Source organism: Lynx rufus, unplaced genomic scaffold, assembly GCF_022079265.1.
Source record: "Lynx rufus isolate CCGP_SWC_20201006 ecotype Redwood Valley unplaced genomic scaffold, mLynRuf1.p SCAF_39, whole genome shotgun sequence".
NCBI lineage: Eukaryota > Metazoa > Chordata > Mammalia > Carnivora > Felidae > Lynx > Lynx rufus.
Window position 1 is genome coordinate 238175 of NW_025814855.1, and position 9569 is coordinate 247743.

Sequence of the window (9569 nt, forward strand, 5' to 3'; positions counted from 1 at the left end):
GGCCAGGGAGCCTTGGCAGGAGGAGGAAGTGTTGGAGAAGATCCGCAGTTGGACTTTACAAGTGTTGAGTCTGGTGGTGCCTGGGCCACTGGACTCAGGCGGGTCTGGGGTACCGGGGATGGATCTGGAACATGCTCAGGGGACAGTAGGCTGGTAGCCTGCCCCGTGTAAGGCCATAGTCAGGTAGGGGGCCTTGTGGAGGAGGGTGAGCGCGTTGTTGAGGATGTTAGGGAGAAAGGTCCTGGGCACATCAAGATGCGAGGCCAGCAGGAGAAGGACCCGGCTCCTGGATGTCGTGCAGTGGATTCAGATGCACTCATCCTAGAGGATGTGGTGCCGAGTCTCCTAGGAAGAATGGAACACTTAGACGAGTCCCAGAGCAACCTACCCCAGGGTGATGCTTGAGAACTTTGCACTGGTGACCTCTGGGTCGGGCCACTGGCTTCCTTACTCCCACACCTAGAACTCTGTTTTCTTTGCTCTTGCTGTGTTCGCCTTGCAAGTTTGTGGTGGTCCTGTAGCTGCGGCCCCCAGGCTATGTTTCCTTCTCTCCCTGACTGCTGTGAACAACCCCCCCCCCACACACACACATTCTATCAAGGGGCCATGAGTGGCTGAAATCGGATCAGAAGTCTAAATCTTTGCAGCAGGTCATGTCCAGCTCAGTCACTTTCTCTAAGATACCCAGCATTTCATGCACTGACGTGGTGATTGTGGGGCCACTGGGCTCTGCCTTGGAGACCTTCCCTGAACATTGTTTGTGGATTTTCAGTATTGTTCATATACAGATGATCCTCACGGGTTATGGTCTGTTGAGGGGTGGTTTGGTCCTCTTGGGGTGGATTCTCACAAACCTCATCAGCTCCCATGGCTCTGGTGGTTTCTACGTTCCCTGTGGTTATCCCAGTGGAATTGATGAGGAGACCTGCCCTGGTGACTGCCCGAGGTGGGCTATTCTCACACCTGGTGTCTGGTCCATGCCATCTCAGGTCTTGGTGCCTCCCTGACCCCCTAGTGTTTTTTCATCCTCTTTACAGCATCCTGACTCCAGCCCCCTGGCTGTGCAATGTTTACCTCTTATTAACAGGTCCTGAGTTGATCAGATATCTTCAGATAGTCGTCGCAACCCTGTTCCTCAGTTACACCTGTGTATTCTCTCCAAGAAGGCAGGCACAGGTGGGACTGCCCTCACCACATGGTACATGCCTGTGGTTAGTGGCCACAGACTACTGTCATTGGGTGGATTGTTCTAGCCTAGGCTGGACTCTGAGCCTAGCAGTATGTATTCCCTGCATGATTATCACCTTTCCACTCCATGAGGTCACCTGATTAGAGTACTGTCAAGAGCACTGATGGACCAGGTAGACTTGAAACCAAGGATGCATGAGAGGTCCTGAAGAGGCTCACCCATCGAGATTGCAAGCTGGGGAGTGGAGTGTCTCTGGGGTTAGACTATTCTTGTGCCTGGAGCCTGAGCTGTACCTCTGGTGTCCAAGTGCCATGGCCACTACCCTTGTGACTTTTCTATCTTCCTGACTTAATGGACAATCTACCCTCTCATCTACTTCCCTGACTCCTCTATCCTGGCTGTCCCTCACCTCTCTGTCTTCCATGTCTCACCTCCCCTCTCCCTTCTTTCTGCTGAAAACATTGGCCATCTTCAACATGTCTTGGGCAGATACACATTCTTCAGTAGTTCTAGAAAGCCCATTCCTCAGTGAGCCAGGCTTCCCTGTCTTGGGTGTGGGCAGAGGCTCATGCTTACTTGGTCACAACTGGTAGGCGACAGCACTACAATTTGAACCCAAGTGTTCTCAGACTGAAGTTTCCTCTCTTTACTCATCTTTCTTGGGCTTGCATTCACAGCTCATTATGGTTTTTATTTGTGTTACTTCCTGAGGTTGACTTCTTGGACCTCAGTAGTTTTACTTTTCAGATTAAAGGTTTAGTGCTTCTTTAGGGACCACAAGGACAGGTAATGAGATAATGGAGTCTTACTGGGAAGGTGGCAGGGTGACCCAAAATGTAGGACATCTTTTTTTTTGGGGGGGGGGGGGAGAGACAGCACAAGCAGGGGAGAGGGACAAAGGGAGAGAGGGAGAGAGAGAGAATCAGTGTGCAGCCCAACATGGGACTCAATCTTGAAACCACAAGTTCATGACCTGAGCCAAAATCAAGAGTCGGACGCTTAACTGACTGAGCCACCCAGGCACCCCTAAATGTAGGACATCTACTTAGGACTGGCTTCGTGAAGGATGGCAAGAGGAGGGTGCAGTTTGGGTTGCCACAGCAGGTGGACACCTGGAAATATCCAGATCGCAGTGCAGCATGGGAGGCTCTTAGCAGTTGGGAGATACTTCCTGCCAACCAGTTGTGAAAGGTTGTGGAGTGTGACTGAAGGTGGGAGTGTCCACACAGCCATACAGAGACTGAGCAGTGATTCTGAGCTTCCATTGCTGGCATTCAAATGTTGGTATTCTCACCCACCATGGGCTGATTGTAATTTCCCCATTTTATTTTATTTATTTATTTTTTAATGTTTATTTATTTTTGAGACAGAGAGAGACAGAGCATGAACGGGGGAGGGTCAGAGAGGAGGGAGACACAGAATCAGAAACAGGCTCCAGGCTCCGAGCTGTCAGCACAGAGCCCGACGTGGGGCTCAAACTCAAAGACCGTGAGATCATGACCTGAGCCGAAGTCGGAAGCTCAACCGACTGAGCCACCCAGGCGCCTAATTTCCCCATTTTATACATAAGGAAATGGACACAGAGTGGTGAGGCATTGTACCCACAGTCACATGGGAGCCCAGGTACAAACTCAGCTCAGCCTGACTCCCTAAGTTCTGACCCCCTTGCCTCTGTGTACCATTTTGCATGTAGCAGGACATGGTGGTTACATATGATGCAAGTTTGAAGTGTGTGGATTTGAAAGTATAAGATACAGAATCACATTTTATACATTGAATTTGAAACAGTGTAGACCCTTCTCTCTGCATAGTCTAGGGGGAATTATTCTTGCATGTCTCCAGTTGGGAATGATATAGCATGTAAGAATACATCCCTTGGGCAAGAGTCCTGCCTGTATTTTGTGATGTGCTCCCTTATCAAAGTACAAACATTCCATATAAGTCTTCCTGCTAGGTTGAGGGGTCAGTGTACTTTATGGATTGACAGATGAGACCAGTGACCCTGTGGAGAAGTGGCTCTGACCCCCTATTCTACCTCCCATATAAAGCCCAGCAGTGTCTGTGAGGGTCTTACAGCAATATTAATCCCAGTGAGCTTCCTCATGTACGCCACAAGGACTGTTTGCCTGGCCCTTTTGTAAGCACAGTAGTATGTGTGTTTACCTTACACTAGCCATTCTAATAGATATGTACTCTTATTTCATAGTGCTTTTTTTTGTTTCCACACTCAATTGGACATATACATTCAAGGAATTTTTTAAATACTTTTTATTTTGAAGTACTTTGAAAGATGTTGCAAAACCGATCCTATGTACCCTTCGTCCAGCTTCCCTCAATGTACGTAACCAGAGTACACTGTCAAAGCCAGGAAAATAGTATTAATACAGTACTTTTAACTCAACCACAGACCTTATTCAGATGACAGCGATTTTCACATATACTCTTTATGTAGTTCTACGAAATATTATCATATGTTTAAATTCATATTACTACCACCACCACCACCCACTACAGAGCTGTTCCATTTCACAAGGGAGCTCTTCTAACTAACCCTTAGGTCACACCTTCTCCCAATCCTGACGACCATTGATCTGTCCCCCATCACTATATTTGTGCCACATCACGAATGTCATGTAAATGGAATCCTATAGTATGGATGGGATATACTTTGCATTCATCATAATGCACTTGAGATCCATCCAATTTGTGTGTGTCAGTAACTTGTTCCTTTTTAATTGCTGAATAGTGTGGCTATACCACAGTTTGTTTAGCTATTGACCTATTGAGGGACATCTGGGCTGTCTGCATTATTATTATTATTATTACAAATAACACTGCCACTAACATTTGTATTCGGTTCTCTCTGAACATGTTTTCATTTTTTTTTTTAAATTTTTTTTTCAACGTTTTTATTTATTTATTTTTGGGACAGAGAGAGACAGAGCATGAACGGGGGAGGGGCAGAGAGAGAGGGAGACACAGAATCGGAAACAGGCTCCAGGCTCTGAGCCATCAGCCCAGAGCCTGACGCGGGGCTCGAACTCACGGACCGCGAGATCATGACCCGGCTGAAGTCGGACGCTTAACCGACTGCGCCACCCAGGCGCCCCAACATGTTTTCATTTTTGTGTGGACATGAGTTGTCATTGTTTGTGTCAGGGAGGTGATAAACCCAAGAATGCAATTGTAGAGTTGTACAGTAAGTGTATACTAAACTGCCAAATTGTTTCCAGAGTAGCTGTACTATTTTACGTTCCCACCAGTAATTGCTATTGAACATCTTTCCATGCATGTATTTGCACATATGGATATATATGGATATATGGATATGGATAATATATGGATATATGGATAATATATCTGCTTTAGTGAAATATCTTAAGTTTTTGCCCATTTTCTAACTGCAATTTTTTTTAAGTCAACTTGATTAATGTGTAGCTTATGTACAACAAAATGCACTCCTTTCAAGTGCAAAATTTGATGAGGTTGGACAAATAAATACGCCCATGTGTTGAATTTGAGATACTCACTGGAGCCATTTCCTTAAGCCAATATAGCTGTGTCCCACTCACCTCCATTGTGTTGCTAATGGAAAGTATATTTCTATTTGTTATAGGCCAAACAGTACAACTAATATATAGATATAGATATATAGATATAGATATAGTTGTGTATAGTTGTGTGTGTGTGTGTGTGTGTATATATATATATATATATATATATATATATATATATATGGTTTTATATAGTTACTTTATATGCATTTCTACTTATACTTACATGATTACTGGTGCTTTTTTGTTTTTTCGTGTGGATTCAGATCATTGTCTGAGGTCACATACTTTCAGCTTTAGTACTTACTGGGTTGGTTGACATGGACAAGGAGATAACCCCAAGCGCCTGCTCATCAGGAGCAGGGAAGAGAGAGTGAAAACATCCAAGTCACCAGCTGGGACTCTGTCTATTCTCTAACAAGCGCATGATGTGTTCTGATTGTCCAAGAATGTTTAGAAGTATACTTGCTGATTATAAATACAATCATGTTTGGTGCCAACATTTTTTAATGCAGATACCCCAATCATTTCCAGTAGTGCCTGTTGTTAGGCAGTTTCCCCTCAAAACAGTGCAGCTCTTAAGTTCATTGTATGAGTCTCCTTGGGCCTGTCATTGGGAGAACTGTTTTAAATTTGAGTAGACAATGCTTCACACTGGTCAGCTGTGTTCCAAGTAGGCTACTATGAACTACAAGTGAAAATCACATGATTTTCCCTTTGTCTCTAGTCTGGCTCATTTTTCCTTTGTAATGTTTATTCTTTTTTGAGAGAGCGTGAGCAGGGGAGGGGTACAGATAATCCAAAGAGGGCTCCATGCTGACAGCAGTGAGCCTGATGCAGGGCTTGAACTCACGAACCGTGAGATCACGACCTGAGCTGAAGTCGGACACTCAAGTGACTGAGCCACCCAGGCGTCCCTGGCTCATTTTTAAAATTTCTGATGTTTTCCAATATTACTCTAGTTTTTATTAATATGCATTATTTTTAGAGCAGTTTTACGTTTATGGAAAATTGAGGTGATAGTACAGACTTCCCATATTCCTGGTATCCCCGCAGTTTCCCCGACTGTTAACATCTTTACTGTGGTATGTTTCTTATAATTGATGAACCCATGTTGACACGTTATTAACTAAAGTCTACAGTTTACATTAGAGTTTATCCTTTGTGTTGTACATAATACGGGTCTTGACTCTTGACAAGTACATAATGTCACATGTGTCAGTCATTCCGGTACCATACAGAATAGTTGTGCTGCATGAAAAATCCCCTGTGATCCATCTGTTCCTCCCTCCCTCCCTCCCTCCTCCAAGTCCCTGTCAACCACTACTTTACTGTCTCTATGTTTTGCCTTTCCCTGAATGCCATAAAGTTGGAATTATGCAGTGTGCCTTTTTCAGACTATTTCACTTAGCAATATGCATTTAAGATTCCTCCATGTCTTAAGCTTGATAAAACTTGATAGCTCAGTTTTTTTTTTATTGCTGAATAATATCCCATTGTATGGGTGCACCATAGTTTCTTTATCCATTTACCTATTGAAAGACATCTGAGTTGATTTCAGTTCTGAGAAATTACAAATAAACTTGCTATAAACCATGTGCCTGTTTTTCTGTGGACTTAAGTTTTCAGCACATTTGGGTATATACCTAGGAGGGTGATTGCTTGGACCATATGCTAGGACTATATTTAACTTTGCAATAAACTGTCAAACTCTACCAAAGTGACTGTACCATTGAATGAGAGTTCTGGTTCCTCCTGCTGTCAGTATTTTGGATTTTAGCCATTCTAATACATATGTAATGCTATTGTTTTAATTTGCAATTCCCTAATGGCATACGATGTTTAGCATCTTTTCTTTTTTTATTTTCTTTTTTTAATTTGAGAGCACAAGTGAGTGAGGGGGCAGAGAGAGAGAAAGAATCCTAGGAGGGGCAGACAGAGAGACAGAGGGAAGCAAAGCTCACCATTAGAGGCACACAAGCTCAACCGATGTGGGAACTGAACTCAGAAATCGTGAGATCATGACCTCAGCTGAAGTCAGATGCGTAACGACTGAGCGACCCAGGTGCCCAAGCATATTTTCTTGTGCTTATTGGCTGTCTGTGGAGGTGTCCCAATCTTTTGCCCTTTTTAAAAAGCATGGTGGGCAGAATTCTAAGCTCCCAAGATTTTTCTGTTGTAATTCATGAGACTGAATGGATTTTTTCTCCAGAACCTCCAGAGAAGAACTCAGCCTAGCCAGCAACTTCATCCTAGTAGGAGCAGAAAGCTTAGCCATGTTGTGCTAGAACTCTGACCTCAGAACTGTGAACTAATACATGGATGTTTTGGTAATTGTGATTTCTTACACAGCAATAGAAAACTATTACACAAGGTTGAACCTTTGGCAGTGGCTCCCTCACAAAGACTTCTCTTTGGGATGAGGCCGAACAAGGTGATAGCCATGGCTAAAGGCTTTCCCACTTTCATTGTACTTCTAAGGCCCTCAGTGTGAACTTTCTGGTGTGGAATAAGGTTGGAGCTGCAGCTGAAGGCTTTCCCACACTGGTTGGGCTAAAGAGGATATTCTGTGGTAGGAAAACTTAACATGTAGAACAAATTTGGGGCTTTGGGGTAAAGGTTTTCTACATTCATTGCATTTACAAGTCATTTTGGGGTGATAAATTTCTCAGTACTGAATGAGGTTGGAGCTATATCTGAAGGCTTTCCTGTAATTTCTGCTATTAAAAAAGTTTAGAGATGCAACTAAGCTCTCACGCGTGTGCTGCGCATAGGTCAACAAGCTGGAGACAGGCTGAGATTGGTGGGATCAGTTGGATACCTGTGAAAGAGCTGGCCCCCCCAAACTCTACCCTATGAAGCCTTCAGGTAATACCTATTGGGGCTACTCAGGGGGCTGCTCAAAGAAACGCAGGGAGAGTACACCTGGCCCAGTCACAGCACCCACAACACCCACCATAGGGAACCTGGGAAAGAAGGAGCCCTCTGGTCCAGCTTTGGGATAGACAACTTCCCATGGGAAAAGGCAGAGGGTGATCATATACTTCAGGAGGGCATAAGGGACTTACCCGGTGAGCCGACGAGCTCAAAGTTCAACATCATCATGGTGATTACATGGGGTTACATTAAGGAGCCTCCACTTCTTCTGGGAGAAATACAGGGCCACATCCTCACATGTCACCATACCCTGCAGTGGTGGGTGCAACTGATCCTAGGGGTTGATGACTAGGCAGAAAAAACAACCAAAATATGGACAAAGGGACACACCCAGCCAGTCCTTTGACATGGAAGGGTAATATATCTCTCACTGACATCCTATTTCCCCAGAGGCCCAAACCACCACCCCCAAACACATCCTGATGCTCCCCCTTTCCCCAGAACTCTACCTCAGAGAGAATACCAAGGTCACAACACCATTGATGCTGTTCTCCTCATGTTACTATTGGACTCTGTATCCAGCCCACAGCAACAACAGGATGGATGCCATCTATGTTCCGGTCCAGCCACACAGGCCTCACCCTTTCTCCTCCCAGCCCATTCCCTCTGTGTCCTTCAGATCACACCTCTCAGATGCAACCAAACCTACACACGCCATTCTCCCTTAGGTCGAGATACTTGCTCCCAAGGCCCTTCAGTCTGCCCTCCCCCCATCAGGCACATAACATACTTGGCATGCTCATAATTCCACACCCCTAGCACAACCTCACCAGCTCACCCCATTGGCAACTCCCTGGCCTCCCCACAGGCCACTCTCCATGTGGCGTCCTGAGAGTCTGTGGCATAGCAACCACAATCCTATCCTGCCTCAGGCCTGTCTGCGCCTGCACCTCCGATGGCCCACTGCCACAGGAATCCCCCACCCCTGCATTAAAGACTCCCCACCAGGCCCTGCTCCTAGCTTCAATATTCAGCCACGCAGAAGTACAACTGGATCTCTGAGATCCCGGACTTCCTTCAACTCTGCCTTTGCACAAGCTGTCCTTTCACTTGCCGTGACCCTCCTCTCCCCTCCTAAGGCGCGTTCAGAGTCCAGCCCACCGGGCCTGGGACCCTGTCTCTCAGGTGACCCCCATCTGCCACTGAGTGCCTCTGCAACTCTGAATGAAAAGCCTCAGGCCCCAAAGGGGGCAGACATAAAAGCCTAGAGATCCCACAGAATCAGCCCAATCCTGGGCCCACTTACCACCAACATCCATCACTGTCGTGCCACAGGCTCCACCCCAGGTCCACGTGTCTCTCAGGTGCCTTGGCCCCCTGCCACTCCCCCTCTTTATTCCCCTGCTAACATTGGCCCAGCCTTCACAGTGACTTAATGACACCTACCATCACCTTCCAACTGCATAGTCAGGACATCTGGTCCTTGGTTCTCAGCCTCCCCCTCTCCAACCTGTAGGGGTATTCTTTACCATCCTTCACCCATCCCACATTGTTCCTAGTTCCACTCTCTAGCCCCACCCTTTGGATGTTCCCAACCCTGCTCCTGCAGAATTCCAGAGTTGCGTATCCGGGAGCCTACACAGTGCCCCCATTCAAGAGTACTTGGATATATCATGCTTAAAATCTCCAAAACCACACTCCAGATCTTGTCCCTGGAAACTGCTCTAGACATCAACTTCCACATCTGTTGATGTATCTTCCATCCATCAAACCACTGAGTCCAAACACCTAGGCTAACCCTTGATAGCTCAGTGCCTTTCAGTGCCTCACATCAGGCAGTTGGGCTGGTCCTACTCAAATAACAGATCCAGAGTACAGGCATATCTGCCATCTCCACTGCCACCACCCTGGTGCAGCCACCTGTCACCAGCAGCCTCTTCATGGGCCTT